Source organism: Acipenser ruthenus, chromosome 30, assembly GCF_902713425.1.
Source record: "Acipenser ruthenus chromosome 30, fAciRut3.2 maternal haplotype, whole genome shotgun sequence".
Classification (NCBI taxonomy): Eukaryota; Metazoa; Chordata; class Actinopteri; order Acipenseriformes; family Acipenseridae; genus Acipenser; species Acipenser ruthenus.
In genome coordinates this window covers 2,661,406-2,677,056 of record NC_081218.1, presented here as the reverse complement: position 1 = coordinate 2,677,056, position 15,651 = coordinate 2,661,406, and positions in this window count along the sequence as shown.

Sequence of the window (15,651 nt, the reverse complement as noted above, 5' to 3'; positions counted from 1 at the left end):
CCTGGTCTTCCATCATTGTTGGGAACAATCAGGGAGAACTATCCCACAGTTCAGTAACGAGGGAAACGGGAGAGAGGAGTCGCTAAATCACGACGGCCAGGGCAATGGGTTTAAGCAGTGTACGTGGAGGGAGACACAACAAGAGCAGGACGCCTCTAGTGAATAGAACAGGTTTCTGTGCAGTCATTTCCTGCCATTGCTAGAAAAAGGGGCTTTGAAACAGGGGATCTGTACGAGGACAAAATCGCCTTTCAAGATCACATCTCAACATGCTAATCCACACACTGAAGATTTCATTTAAAAAAATTGATGCCAGGTAATATCAATTACCTTAAAAACCCAAGTACAATTGCAGACTTCTAGGATTCAACACACATTTCTGTAATTATACCCTATGGGAGTTTAAGCTGTAAAGTTTAAGCTGTGTGGTTTATTTTCATTTTGTTATTGCATTGTGTTCCATGCTTGGGGTGGTATCTACACACAGGATAAAATGTATTGGAATGTTGACAGATCCTGAACAGCGATTGGTTGATTTCTCCTACACAATTTAGAATCTAATGGAAAGCACTGCAATACGGATTATAGAACACAGAACACAGAACACTATCCATGCACGAGTGCTGTAAGCCAATGGTTGAGCAGCGTTGGACATCCTGTTAAAAAAAAAAAAAAAAAAAGTGACCCCCACCCCACCTTCTTCCTCTCCTCTCCCCCACCAGGAATGAAAGGAGTTCAGATTTTATGACAGTCAGTAAAACTGCTCTTTGATCGCTTTGCCACACAAAGTTAGTACAGGGCTGGTATTGTCTCTCACCTTGGGTCACCATGCACACTCTCACCCTCTGCTGGATCAAAGCTAGAACTACCGCAGGATCAGAGTCGAAGTCTTCAACAGGGGGCTCCCAAATTGGAGGCAGGGGACCCTTGGGGGGGGGGGGGGGGGGGGGGGTGAAGAGGTTACGGGAGGGTTTTTAAGGTGGCCATAGCACATACAAACAAACAAACAAACAAACGGAGAAATAAATATGTAGGTTTTCCCGGCTTACCTTTCCAAGCAGGTTTGTGTTGCATTTGCAGTCAGTCACAGTGTGCAACCGAGCATAGCTATTATGGAGCGGTATTTCAAAAGGATAGAGAAATGACACTGACCATAATGAACCTACCAGGATAGAGGAACAACCTCTCTCACCAATGGGATCAAAATGTAAACGTCAGGTGGGGGTCTTCAGTCAGGATGCCCAATGTTATTGGGGTCCTCGAGCCAAGAGTTTTGTAGACCCTGATCTACAGCACAGTTTACAGACGCGGTTCTCAAAATGGGCCGAGAGTCGCTCCAGGCAAATTAGCTTTAGCACTGGTTCTATGGCGGAAGAATATAACTGCAAGACACATTTGAAGAAATGTTCTATTCTAACAGATTCTTCTCACGTTCAAAAAGACCTGAGGCTGTGCAAGAACAGCAGGTCACATAGGCTAAACCTGATCAAGAAACAGTTTTTATTTTTTGCCTTTAAAAAAAAAAAATATATATATATTATATATATATATATATATATATATATATATATATATATATATATATATATATATATATATATATATATATATATATATATACACAGCTCTGGAAAAAATTAAGAAACCACTGCAAATTTTAAATTTAAATCAGCATCTCTACATGTATGGCAGCCATTCCATTCAAGTGTCTGTTGAATTCCAACACAGGCACACCTCATTCTACTGAATGAGGTACTGATTAGGGGATCACCTGAACCAAATTTTATTTAAAACAAGGAAAAGTATAAAAACCACTCCTGTGGTCATCACTATCCTCTTGCAATAGGACCAGCTGGATGGCAAAACAGTGCTAGTAGTACCTCAAAAGTAATTGGAATCAAAAAATAACTACTGACCATGCCCAAAGAGTTGAAAAGGAAAGTTTTGAGTGAGGAAAAGAAGGGTTCAATTCTGGCTTTACTGGCAGAGGGATACAGTGAGCGCCGGGTTGCTTCCATCCTTAAAATTTCAAAGACGGCGGTTCATAAGAACAAGGTCAAGCAGCACACATTGGGGACAACAAAGCTACAGACCGAAAACGACTCTCCACTGACCGGGATGACTGCCAACTCATTCGAATGTCACTCAGCAACCGTAGGATGACATCAAGTGACCTACAAAAAGAAAGGCAAACGGCAGCTGGGGTGAAGTGCACGGCGAGGACGGTTCGAAACAGGCACCTAGGGGCAGGGCTGAAGTCGTCCAAAGCTAGAAAAAAGACCTTCATCAATGAGAAGCAAAGAAGAGCCAGGCTGAGGTTTGCAAAAGACCATAAGGATTAGACCGTAGAGGACTGGAGTAAGGTCATCTTCTCTGATGAATCCAATTTTCAGCTTTGCCCAACACCTGGTCGTCTAATGGTTAGACGGAGACCTGGAGAGGCCTACAAGCCACAGTGTCTCGCACCCACTGTGAAATGTGGTGGAGGGTCGGTGATGATCTGGGGGTGCTTCAGCAAGGCTGGAATCGGGCAGATTTGTCTTTGTGAAGGACGCATGAATCAAGCCAAGGTTGTCCTGGAAGAAAACTTGCTTCCTTCTGCTCTGACAATGTTCCCCAACTCTGAGGATTGGTTTTTCCAGCAGGACAATGCTCCATGCCACACAGCCAGGTCAATCAAGGTGTGGATGGAGGACCACCAGATCAAGACCCTGTCATGGCCAGCCCAATCTCCAGACCTGAACCCCATTGAAAACCTCTGGAATGTGATCAAGAGGAAGATGGATGGTCACAAGCCATCAAACAAAGCCGAGCTGCTTGAATTTTTGCGCCAGGAGTGGCATAAAGTCACCCAACATCAATGTGAAAGACTGGTGGAGAGCATGCCAAGACGCATGAAAGCTGTGATTGAAAATCAGGGTTATTCCACCAAATATTGATTTCTGAACTCTTCCTCAGTTAAAACATTAGTATTGTGTTGTTTAAAAATGAATATGAACTTATTTTCTTTGCATTATTCAAGGTCTGACAACATTGCATCTTTTTTGTTATTTTGACCAGTTGTCATTTTCTGCAAATAAATGCTCTAAATGACAATATTTTTATTTGGAATTTGGGACAAATGTTGTCAGTAGTTTATAGAATAAAACAAAAATGTTCATTTTACCCAAACACATACCTATAAATAGTAAAACCAGAGAAACTGAATTTTGCAGTGGTCTCTTAATTTTTTCTAGAGCTGTATATATATATATATATATATATATATATATATATATATATATATATATATATATATATATATATACACACACACACAAGTTCATTTTAGACTAAAATGATTTCCAAAAAAAAAAAAAAAAAAAAGACTTAGAGGAAGAGGAAGAGAGAGAGAGAGAGAGAGAGAGAGAGAGAGAGAGGAGAGAGAGAGAGTGGAATTCACATTAGCAGAGTTTTAAGAAAGGAATGTCAATGCGCTCCAAACCAAATAAACACATTGCAGGTCTCTTAAATGCAAGCGAGCTGCTTATCTCCAATGAAGACAAATTAACAACGACTGCAGAGAGAGAGAGAGAGAGAGAGAGAGAGAGTTGAGCAGGAAATCCTCATCTCTCTCTATGGAAAAGGAAAGATGACAGAGCTTGGATCTGACAATCACTTCATCTGCTTTGCACGACCTTCCGTTTGCTATATTGGTCTCAGCTGTGCAGTTTTGAAAGAAACACACGTTACAGAAACATGTTATATCTTGCTTTCAGGTTGCATAGCAATTCCTTGGTCGTTTCATCTGGTTAAGTGCAATTAAACTGGACCTTCCCAAGTCAGGGAAACCTTTTGTGATTATTCATGAAAATAAAAATACGAAATAAAAAAAAATAAAAATAAATGTTTTTTTCAAAAAGGGCGACCATCCAGTCTAGCACATTTCCGACACAGACTGACAGACCCCCTTTTCAGACATGCTGCCCCGACCCCACCCCAAAATCTCTTTCCCACCATCCCCCCCCCCCCTCACCCTGCTCACCTTACCACCTTAATCCTTTACGAGATCTACGAACCCAGCAGCTCCGATTACCCAGAGACAATCCCACACACACTCTGGGAAAGCCATTAGGGAGGTAGCAGTGTGACCTTGGGGTCCAGCCAGCATTGTCCTTCAATGGAATCCATCACTCCCTCTATCTGTCTCACACAGAGATCGACCTTCCTCTAAACTGTTTACTGTACACCGGTGACATCATACACAGCATAGCTATCATGTTATAGGGCATTCCACAGTCTGATCCATGACATAAATACTGTGCACACACACACACACACACACACACACACACACATATAATATATACATATATATATATATATATATATATATATATATATATATGGCAAAGTGTAATAAAGCACAGAGGTCTGGTAAAGCATAGGGAAGCATTGTAAAAGCACAGAGAGGCCTGGTAAAGCACAGGGAAGCATTTTAAAGCACAGAGAGGTATGGTAAAGCATAGGGAAGCATTGTAAAGCACAGAGAGGTCTAGTAAAGCACATCAAAAACCAAATCATGGTAAACTAACCCTTATAAAGAAACCAAGTCAAGGAGACAAACATTTCAGCTACAGCCTTAATCAACTCCTATTTAAATTTTATAGCAGAATCTCCTTAAATTTTTTTTTTATTATTTATTTTTTTTACAAAATTAGAAGCAAAAACACCCAAGTTATACAATTAAAGATCTCTTAAGCACTCTGTGTTCTGTAAAAATAAAAACTTGGGTTTTTCTACTTATTAAAAAAAAAACCCAAACACCATAAGAGTTCAAATGCAGCAGCAGAGTTCTTTTTTTGTTTTTTTTTAACAAGGACCTTAAAAAATGAAGATGGTATTTATTTAAGACTGAAAAAGTGAATAAAAAATGCTACGTTCAATAACTGCTTAATCACACATGCGTCTCTCTGCTGCGTGAACACTGGAAATGAAACACACACCTAAATCCAATTTGGATTACTGGGAACGAGTCTAAATAAATACAAATACCGAACTCAACTGCATATCAATCCACTGAAGGGATCCCGGTGTGATTTGAGCAGCTGTTTCCCCTCGTCACACACCCCAGACTCTCACAGGGGTTTGGAGATTCGTCATGCCCTGTAATGACTGTGAGCTATTTGACCTCTGACCTCCCGCTGGGGCGCTAAGCTGACAACTGTCATCAGGAGTAACAGGAAGTGATTTGCACCTCCCAGGGGAGGGTCGTGAGGTACAGGCTAACGTTTCAGATCTACACCACTGCAAGCCACCACTGTCAATACCAGAATGCCTATGTCTGAACTTGAAGCTGTTCTGTATAGCTGGCTTGCAGCTGCTGTAGTTGATTATTTTACATGCGTAAAAAAAATAAAATAAAAATGAATTCGCTGTTGCAGGATTGTCAAATTTGTTCAAAAGACGAAATGCAAGGGTTCGGATAATTCAACAAACCATACAGAGGGTCCTTATAAAACCGCACAGTACCTGAAAGGGTTAATTAGGGGCATTGAAAAAGTGAGAGATTATCGGATTAGAGTAATATGTAATCAGAAACTTCTAGAGGAGGATAGGAGTGTATGTTGAAAACGTTTGGTGAAAACTGGTCAAGGTATTTACTGGACTGTGTTCACCATGAAGAGTGTGACAGACAGACATGATCAGCAATAACAATTCAAAATAATGCTTAGTATGTTGCTAATCAAACACAGTCACAGTGAGCAGGGTTAGCTGTATAGTCCAGCAGTCGCAATGAGCAGGGTTAGCTGTATAGTCCAGCAGTCACAGTGAGCATGCTATAATTTGACTTGAGAGAGCGTGAGACACACAGAGAGAGGGAGGAAGTGTAAGGTTACACTTTCTGAAATTTGAAACATTTGCCCTGGACAAGTTTCTTCTCTTGTCTTGTACCAGCGGTGATAATGATACACAATGGGGTTTCTTTTTTTTTTTTTCGTACTGAAATTTGAAAAACAGTATGCTTCAACATCATCACATCTGATGAATTCCTGGAAATCGTTTATATAAAGAGAGAGATCAGGGAGGACAGGATTACTTTTTCACACAATCTCAGACTTCCCTGTTTGAAATCACTGGCTAGGATGTAAAACAGGAAAGGAAAGAACGACTAATTTATTCAAGGGTGTTGGCATTGGGCACACACTCATACACTCACTGCTGCTAGTGCAAAGGGGAGTAAAATAATACCCCAGCCCCCCCCCCCCCCCCGCCTTAAAATACATGATCACCATTGTCATCATCAGCAGCAGCAGTTTCCTCAGACAGAGCTGCACAGCAGTGGATTCCTAAAAACACTGCAGAGCTGTATAGAGGTCTATAGGAAAGAGAACTCCACTCAGCACTGCAGAGCTGTATAGAGGTCTATAGGAAAGAGAACTCAACACTGCAGAGCTGTATAGAGGTCTATAGGACAGAGAACTCCACTCAGCACTGCAGAGCTGTAATGCAAAAATTAAAAAAAACACCTGTTCTTAATTTTACAAACGTGGAATCAAACTATGAAGTAATGTCATTCAAAGCCTTTCTTTCATTTGAACTCTCAGTCTCACACTCCCTACGGTGTAGCCAACACAGACATGTTCTTTAAAAAAAAAAAAAAAAGCAATCATGATTTAAAAATAACTTTTTGAAAAATGCCAAAAATTTGCCGTTCGGCCGAGGGAGTCGTTTGGGCGGAGAGCTGGCTAGCGTCCAGCGCCGAGTGTGAAAAGATCACAAGAAACAAACAGCCCGTGAACCCCTGTCCTAAACTTCCTGCGTTTGCAAAACAGGATACATATTGAAAAACAAAAGAATCAGGAGCACAGCAGAAACACACTAATGATAAAATGGTGAAGAGGAGATTGAGGAGCTGTGGGAGAAAAGGGAGCAGTTCAGTCGCCATGCCTCAAGCCTGCCCTGGATTGGAGGAGGCACACTTTCTCTTAGGGGGGTGAGGGAGGGAGGGAGCAGTTCAGTCTCCATGCCTCAAGCCTGCCCTGGACTGGAGGGAGTAACCTGTCTCAGTTCATGGCCTCCATACTGGGCCAATATGACATCAATACACCAGGTTTAAAAAAAATGTCACTGTCTAGATGAGGAGTAGCTGTAAAGTACCCTGGCACTGTGCAAACAGAGTACAGTTTTAGGGGGGTCCATTTCTCCTGGTGTGTAGCGGAGCTCTGTGGCTCACAACATATCGTGCTGCGGCCTTGGTCAAACAGTGAGTGGGTTTTATTTTTGAATTATGCCAACGTCAAGATCGCAAAAGGAAAAAGAAAGCGGAGGGGTCTGCAAGAAGGAGAATATTTTAGTAAACTGAAATACTTACTACATATGGAAGTTGTTTCCTCTTTAATGGGACTACCACAGGGGGGGGGGGGGGAAAGCAGAACTTGTCTGTTGCCACATTGTTTTGTTGCCGTGAATCGGACCCTGTGCTGGTCCGCTCGGGCAATTTTGCTCATTTTTAGAAGGTTTCCTGTTTTGCATCTCATTTTTTTAACGAGAGCAGCATCAAAACAACTTCATTCTTCAGTGTGCTGTTCAGTATGGTGAGGTGTGATCCAGCCATTTATAAATTCTGTTACATGGACGAATACGAACACGGTCGTATTTGCCACTGAAAGCTAGCAGTCCTAGTTTGAATATCTATTTGTCCCAGCCCAAAACATAAGAAGCTGAGGGGTAACAATACGCTACTGTCACGATGCGATACATATCGCAATATTGAGGTTGTGATACAATATGTATTGCGATACATGCCACGGTTCTGTTGGGTTTCTTGTATGATGCATAATAGGATCAGTTGATCATTTAATGACTTTGTTAATACAAAAATGAGTTAGGGAGAGCATTTATTCATACGAACTGTAGAAATTCTTCTTTCAAAAAGGACCACTTGGTGAACTACAAGCAGCTCTGCAGTGCGTTTGGTCTCGTCTCACAATATATACTTCTATTAAGACCTGATATATTAGTGATGGAAATAAGGCTCCTATTGCACAGCAGTTTCACCCATTTGAGGCTTTGCTATGAGCTGCAGTGTGTATAGGTAACAAGCTCAGGTGTGTCTTATTAAACTCATAGTAAAACCAGGAATGGATCAAACTGCTATGCAACAGGAGTCTTACCTCCACCCCTGTTAGGAAGACCACGGGGAGAGTCGGGTGCACAGACTGCACATCAGTTTCGGGTTTTAAGAAAAAAAAAGGGAGGATTAAACACAACAGCAAAAACAACAAGAAAATGGCAATATTGCAACCACAAGATGGAACTGTCCTGGCAGGTGGATTGATGCCTGCTCCCTGTTTATTTGTGTGGGTCCCTTTTTTCTTTGGTTTGTTTGCTTGCTTGCTTGTTTTCCCAGCTGTCAGTGCAAGCGTGACGGAAAGACTTGCATGATTCTTTCCTCTAGTTCAGTCTGAAAAGTCTTGCCGTCTAGCCTAAAGAAAAACAACAATTTTCCTTACAAACCACCAAAGCAAATAAAACAGTCAGGCAAAAAAAAAAGTACTTCCAGTGTTTTAAGACCTATTTTTAAACTTAAGAAAAAAACAGGTTATCAGTTTTTACAAACATTTTAACCCAAGACAACTCAGAAATATAATTCAACGTCTCTTAAGCACTCTCTCTCTCTCGGGTCATTTGGTTTCCCAGTTTTATAACATTCCCAGTGATTCCCCTTAAATAAATTAAACTAATAAATAAATAAATAAATAAATAAAATAAATGTTGGAGTAAAACGCTTTTAGGAACCAGGTCACAAATTTAGAAAAACAGGCAAATCTGACTTCAGTAGTTCGGGACAAACACCAATCACAAAATGTTTTAGTACAAATATTTATTGTAGAGAATGCGGAGTATGCGATTTTACAGAAAAGTATGCCGTATATACACATTCATTTGGCATCAAACCTAACTTGGTTTGAGGGTTCGCTGCCTGGCCGACTGGACGAGGCTGAAACCCCCATTGATAAAACATAAAAATTGTTATTAAGAAAGGTGGAGATGGGGAGGTGGTGGGTTATGATGAAATCAAAACGCAATTGAGAGATAAGTGAAGAGGGTATTTATAGTGCTAACAATTTAATTAGCTAATGTGTAAATTGAATGATTCAATTTGGTGACGCGGAGATTGGTGTCTGACCCTCCTCCCGAACTTTAATTATAAATTTTTCAGAATGAACAAAAAAGTATGTTTCTAAAACTGAGGGAACATGAACCCACTTTGTCAGGAACAGTGGCTTGAAACCTGCTTCCAGGAGACCTAGTTTGAGGTTGCTGTATCAAACCCCAAGTCTCCCCTGGTGTGCCGTGCAGTGGCCTGAAACCTAGTCTCCTGAAACCAAGTTCCAAGCCACAGAAGGGCTTCGCGTTCCCTCAGCTTAAGAGGTCGATAGTTTCCTCTAATCAAGCCAAGAGTGGATTCCTTGCAATAGACTACCTGTGGATTTTGATCCAGCTTTTGGGGTTGTGAGGGGGTTGGGGGTAAGGTTTAAAATCATACCCTAGTCTGTGTCTGGTTACGTGCAGCGAGGCAAAAGCAAGCAGACAATATACTCTGGGGCAGGGGGTGGGGGGGCGGGTCTTGGGAGATCTACAACCTTCTAGCCCTAATTTTTCTTATTTCTAATTTGAGTCGTATGAAATCCATTTATCCTGCTGTCACTCCCCTGTAAGATTCACTCTCTGCCCAGCAGGTATTAGTGATTGAATGATCAATAAATGGTAGAATTACAATCACATAGGTGTGCCAGTGTTCAGTTACATTGCAATTAATTACGAAATGGACAACAATTGTAATTGAGAACCGTCTGCTGCATGTTCGGCTATTTGCAAGCGAGGGCGACAGCTCCAAACCTCTGTCCAAACACAGCCTCTCCAGACCAGCTTCTTAAAAACAACAGGAGCGCTTGGGAGAGGAAGACTGCAACAGACACGCTTGTTGACAGCTGTTTGCACAATAAGACAAAACAGGGAGACTGCGGAGAAAGCAAGCAAGCATTATACCCACTACAGAGCAGACAGCGTCCTGGAAAAGCAGCCTAAAAAAAAATGGTCTGGAAACTAAAATGCCGGAGGTCAGCACTAGGAAGTGGAGTCTTCCTGTCCCAGACACGTTTCCCTATCCTGTTGTCTGTGGCAGAGTCAGATCCTGCAAAGCTGTACACCTTACTGGCCACTTTATTAGGAACCGCACTGGATATGGGGCTGGTTTGGGCCTCCGTTTGACCCGACGCGACACGGCATAGACTCCACAAGGCGCTGGAAAGTGTATCGGGGGACGTAGCGTCATTGCTGGGGGGGATGGTGAGGACGATTGCTCAAGTTCAGACAGTACTGAGGACAGCAGGGGCAGGAACATGGTCCCCTAGAGCCTAGATAACCCAATCACAAAGAGACTGAAGGACTGCCCTTTACACTCAATCGGATTGAGATCTGGAGATTGAGGTGGCCCATGAAAAGATGCCCAAGTCTGAGCTTTTTGTAATATCGTCCTTAAATAATTTTCAGAAAAGAAAAATGAATTAATAAATAGCTGCATACATTTAAAACAATGAACCCTCATTTTTGAATGGAGAAAAAAAACACTGGATACAAACAAGTCAGTAAAAGAATTCGCCAGGACCTGTTTTCAAGTACAAAGGCACACAAAAACTTGACTTCTAAATCATTTAATTGCCCTTTCCTGTGTCAAATTGTTTCTCGGAAGTTTGATTCCATCCTGTCCAAAAAAATCAGACTTAATTAAGGAATGGACGAACGGCTTTGAAATGCAGGTCTCAAAGTTCACGCAGCAGGAATAAACAGAAAAAGCGTTTTGTCAACATGGATTCAAAAGAAAAGCTTAAGACAGCACACAAGGGACGCAGTTATTCTTTAAATAGTTTGCTGTATTTATTACTCTGCCTTTTACCAGCAGGTCTGGAAATGCATTCAGTACTCAAGCAAGGGATAAGCCCTTCTTGGTATAACCCTAAATGAGCAGTTATCGAATAAACCACAATAAAAGAGGTATTGTTAAAAACTGAATCATTGTCACTGCAGGAGCAGATTCAAAAGATTAAGGCTGGGGACTGGGAGACAGTGTGGCTCTACTGGTTAGAGCTGAGAAGGGACTGGGAGGGAGGGAGGGAAGCAGTGTGGCTCTAGTGGAGTGGAGGAGGTACTGGGAGGGAGGGAGGGAGGGAGGGAGGGAGGGAAGCTGAAAAACACACACACAACTTCCTGGTTTCACCTCAAAGTCAGCATGGTATTTACTCAAACCAGACGAATTCCGCTTCTAAATATTTACTTGTTTTGAAAGGACTCTGTAATCAATTTGAGGAAAAGCCAGATGCATTTCCCGCGCAACTTGTCAACACACCGCAGAGAGATTTCCTTCCGATAACAAAACCAGCCAGACTCATACAAAAATAAAAAACTAGCTGATGCACCATTAACTCTGCAATACTATCGCATTGGTTTAGACACAGCACAGACATCGGAATACTGACATAGTTTAACATTTTTTTGTCAACTATTACTCCTTATAAAGTCTTTCACTGTATGTAAAATCCAGCTAATAGTTTTACTATAAACACATTCAATGCCACACCATGCACTTTACGACAGTGGGAAATGCAAAATTTACTGTGGTGTACTGGGTGCTGTATACAGAGCTGCTTCCACCTGTGTCATTAACATGGCTATTTAAGGCCAGGGAGATGGTTTACAGACTATTCCCAAGTTCTAAGCATTTAAAGTGGTCGTAACTCACAAAAATACATTCGCTAAAATCAAGTTTGGCAAGAGACACATATGCCAAGCCTGCATAAAATAACGTGTGGATACTGGGTTACAGAAAATTCTCGATTTTGCTTGCCTCACTTGCAGGAAGTCCGGTACTGTCTCACCACAAGAGTGTGAGGCAGGGAAGCATATCAGTGTTGCACAGGTGCAACGATAATATGCTTCCCCACCCCGCAATCAGCCTTGAGGTTCCCCCTTCAACAGCAGGATTTAAAAATCAATTCCAGTAGTACAGTATTCACCTGCTTAAATGATTTATTACAATCTATTAACTGAAGTTAGACCAAATTTTGGTAAAAACAACGAGTTTGATTAACAGCATTCTGCCACACAGTGACTTTTCTTCACACACTTTCTTTTTTTTTTTTTGCAAACAGTGTAAGAAAAAAGGCTTGAGCACACTTGCATGTTGCTTGCAAGATCATTGCAGTCCCCACACATGCATTGAATAAACCAAATAAACATGCAAAACCAAATAATCATGCAAAACCAAATGGAAAGAGGTGCCAAATCACCACACTACTGCACACAAACGCTGGCAAGAAGTCCATTGGGCAACATGCGAGCCCAGCTCAGTCACGCAGGACTGATCTTTAAGGATCTTTCACAGTTGCTCTCTTGCGATTTCGTTTGTTTGCCAAGTTCAGCTGTGCCTTGGTAAAGACAGCAACGTTGTTCTTCACGCTCTAGAAATCTTGAAGCGTTTTGTCAGCACCCGAGAAGAAATTGATAAATTAAAAAAAATAAATAAAATAAAATAAAATAAAATTCTGATTTGCTGTCAGAGACATGTCTGTAGAGTTTTTGACTGCTGGTGTGTGTTTAGTTATCCTGTGTGCGTGGGCCTGGTGCATATCCACATTCAGTTTCACAAACACTATTAAATCCCAATTATTTTTTTCTCTTCTGGATTTTGTATATTTCTAAAAGGTTATACAATTACAGTCATCGATGGTTTCTCTGAAAAAGACATTTGAAAAGGCAGCTTAACCTTCATTTCAATAAATCGTTTTTTTGCTACGACTTCCCAAAACACGTCCCACAAGACTAAGTCAACACACACAGGCACATTTTAGGAGAACACTTTTTTTTTCTCCATACCACGTCAGCAACGTTTATTTCGGCTATACAGCGATCAGGAGAGAGAATAGAAGGACACACGAGAGACCATTTCTCACAGGAACAGGACGTTTGCTGTGAATGAATGGACCAAATGACTTTAAATCGTTAAAACAATATAGAAAACACTGCGCTGTGTGTATTACACATGGCCGTGCTTCATCTATGAACCATGATATATCAAAACACAGCAGCACCACCACAGCCAAATTCAAAGCCATTCTTAAAGGGTACATAAGGATCTTTTTATTTTATTGTGTTACATGTTCCCATGTGTTGCTACAACCGTTTAAGTAAGGTATGTATATTGTTTTAATTATTATTTTTTTTACATCTTGACCACTTTTTAATTGCAGTGCTCTCTGGCTGTTTCTTTGATAGCTCCAAGATGGCCTCTTGTGTATTTCTCAGAACTACATTTCCCCATCAACCTCCTGCTCACTGGTAAATCCATCTCAGTTACATATGCGAGCAGGAGGATGATGGGAAATGTAGTTCTGCGAGGTCCATGCGGCTACATGGGAAGCCATCTTGGAGGCAGTGGAATGCAATTTAAAAAAGTTTAAAAAAGTAGTCAAAATGTAAAAAAAAATAATAAAACAATACAATACACACACCTTACATAAACAGTTGTAGCAACACAAGGGAACATGCAACACAATGAAATGGTCCTTATATACCCTTTAAACAGCATCACCACTGACAACAGCATCTGTCTGTGCGGAAGCTGACCTCCAGCTGTTTTTAATTGCTCAGAGAACGCATGGAAATGCAAATTTCAGCTTGATTACGTTGGTGTTGTGCTTTTGTAAGTAGATGTTCAAAAATTGCAGAACAGTACACCACGGTGTGCTGTGCTGTGGGGGCACAGAACCTGGGCTGATGATGTGTTTGGAGGGGAGTTGGGTCACGTTGCAGACCTCTTCAGTGTGTGCTCATGCAGTTTTCCTTGAAGAGAAAAAAAAAGGGATGACAAAATTATTCGTATTGAATGACACACCAGTCTTCACACAGAGTCACAACTGCAGAAGCACATTAGTTGAAGTGTCCATTACATGCGGTTAATCACATAGCAGAGATAACACTATTAGAATACACTTTGTCATTTGCGTTAACATTTAAGAATGTTATAATTATATAGAGTCATGTCTATAGTACGATTAATTATAAAAGAAGACTAAAATTAAAGTGTTATCAATACTTGCAGAAGGGGAGTGCCGTTATGATGCCTTGATATGCTAGGATTTATCATCATTTAATTCTGATAAATTGAATTAACATATTAGACTCTGCAAATCCATATTGCAACTGCAATGAAACTCAGACTGGTGGCAGGTGTAAAAAAACAATACCATATTAGTGCGCATGTGTGCAAAAAAATGAAAACAGTCACCTCTGTATTTAAATTCAAAAGGGAAATTACCGCTTCTTCATTTGGAATTTCTATGGCATTTGCTGACTCCAATATAAAAGGCACATTAAAAGCTGTGTCATGCTGTCACTGGGTTTACAGGGCTCGGTTTGATAGCCATGCAATGTTCTATTTTAGTCAGATTTATCACTGCCTTCCTTAAAAGTCCAAAGCACAGGTCGCATCCTAAGCTAGACCACAGTGTACTTGGAGACTGTATCCCTCAAGAAGACTGCTATTAGCTGTAATGAGTCATATGCGTATGACTTCATCACCTTAAATGGAGGTGTCACGCTTTCTTAGCCTTACCACGAGAGCGGTCGACAGCCTTCACAAGCCTGAGTCTTGCGCTGCAGTCGGGCTGTGCTTTATTACTTTGAGGTGAAGTCAGTTGTTTGGCACAGCAATGCTCTGTCTATCAGGAGAAATCAGCTGCAATTGAGCTTTTGTTAATTGCATGCAAGTATTTTGCAGAATTAGCCATGACATCACTTGTGGGTATAAAAATAAGAGACTTTAGAATAATCGTCCCGGACAAAGTTTATTTGGAGTAGATACATGTTTTGGCCCACGTCCTGAGGTTTTTAAAATCAAGTGCGGTTTACAGTAATTGGATATATCTTGCTTACTGTGTAGCAGATGAAGGGAGGAGGTTGTCTAAAAGTATGCAAGAAAAAAAGAAGTCAAATCGAATATGAACTCAAAAGGTCGAAAGGATGTTCGTTAGCAAAACGGAGGATGAAAAGCTTAATAAAAAAAGATCAAACTGTATCACCTATTCCAGGTTTTACTAAGAGCTTGATTAGCCCCTGTGTTTTGGTAACAAGCTCATGTGCGTCTTATTAAACTCATAGTAAAACCAGGAATGGATCCAAATGCTGTGCAACGGGAGTCTTATTTCACTCACGTTCCTATGAATACAGTACACTGTGCTTGCTGTCCTCCATCAGGCTATGTCAATATTATTATTATGTATTTCTTAGCAGACGTCCTTATCCGGGGCGACTTACAATTGTTACAGGATATCACATTATTTTTACATAAAATTCCCCACTTATACAGTTGGGTTTTTACTAGAGCAATCTAGGTAAAGTACCTTGCTCAAGGGTACAGCAGCAGTGTCCCCCACCTGGGATTGAACCCACAACCCTCCGGTCAAGAGTCGAGAGCCCTAACCACTACTCCACATTGCTGCCTGTATGTGTCTGTATATATACGTTTCAGTAAAAGTTACTCTCTCTCTCTCTCTCTCTCTCTCTCTCAAAACCTTGAAAGTTTTGAAAATATGAAAGTTATCAGTGCAT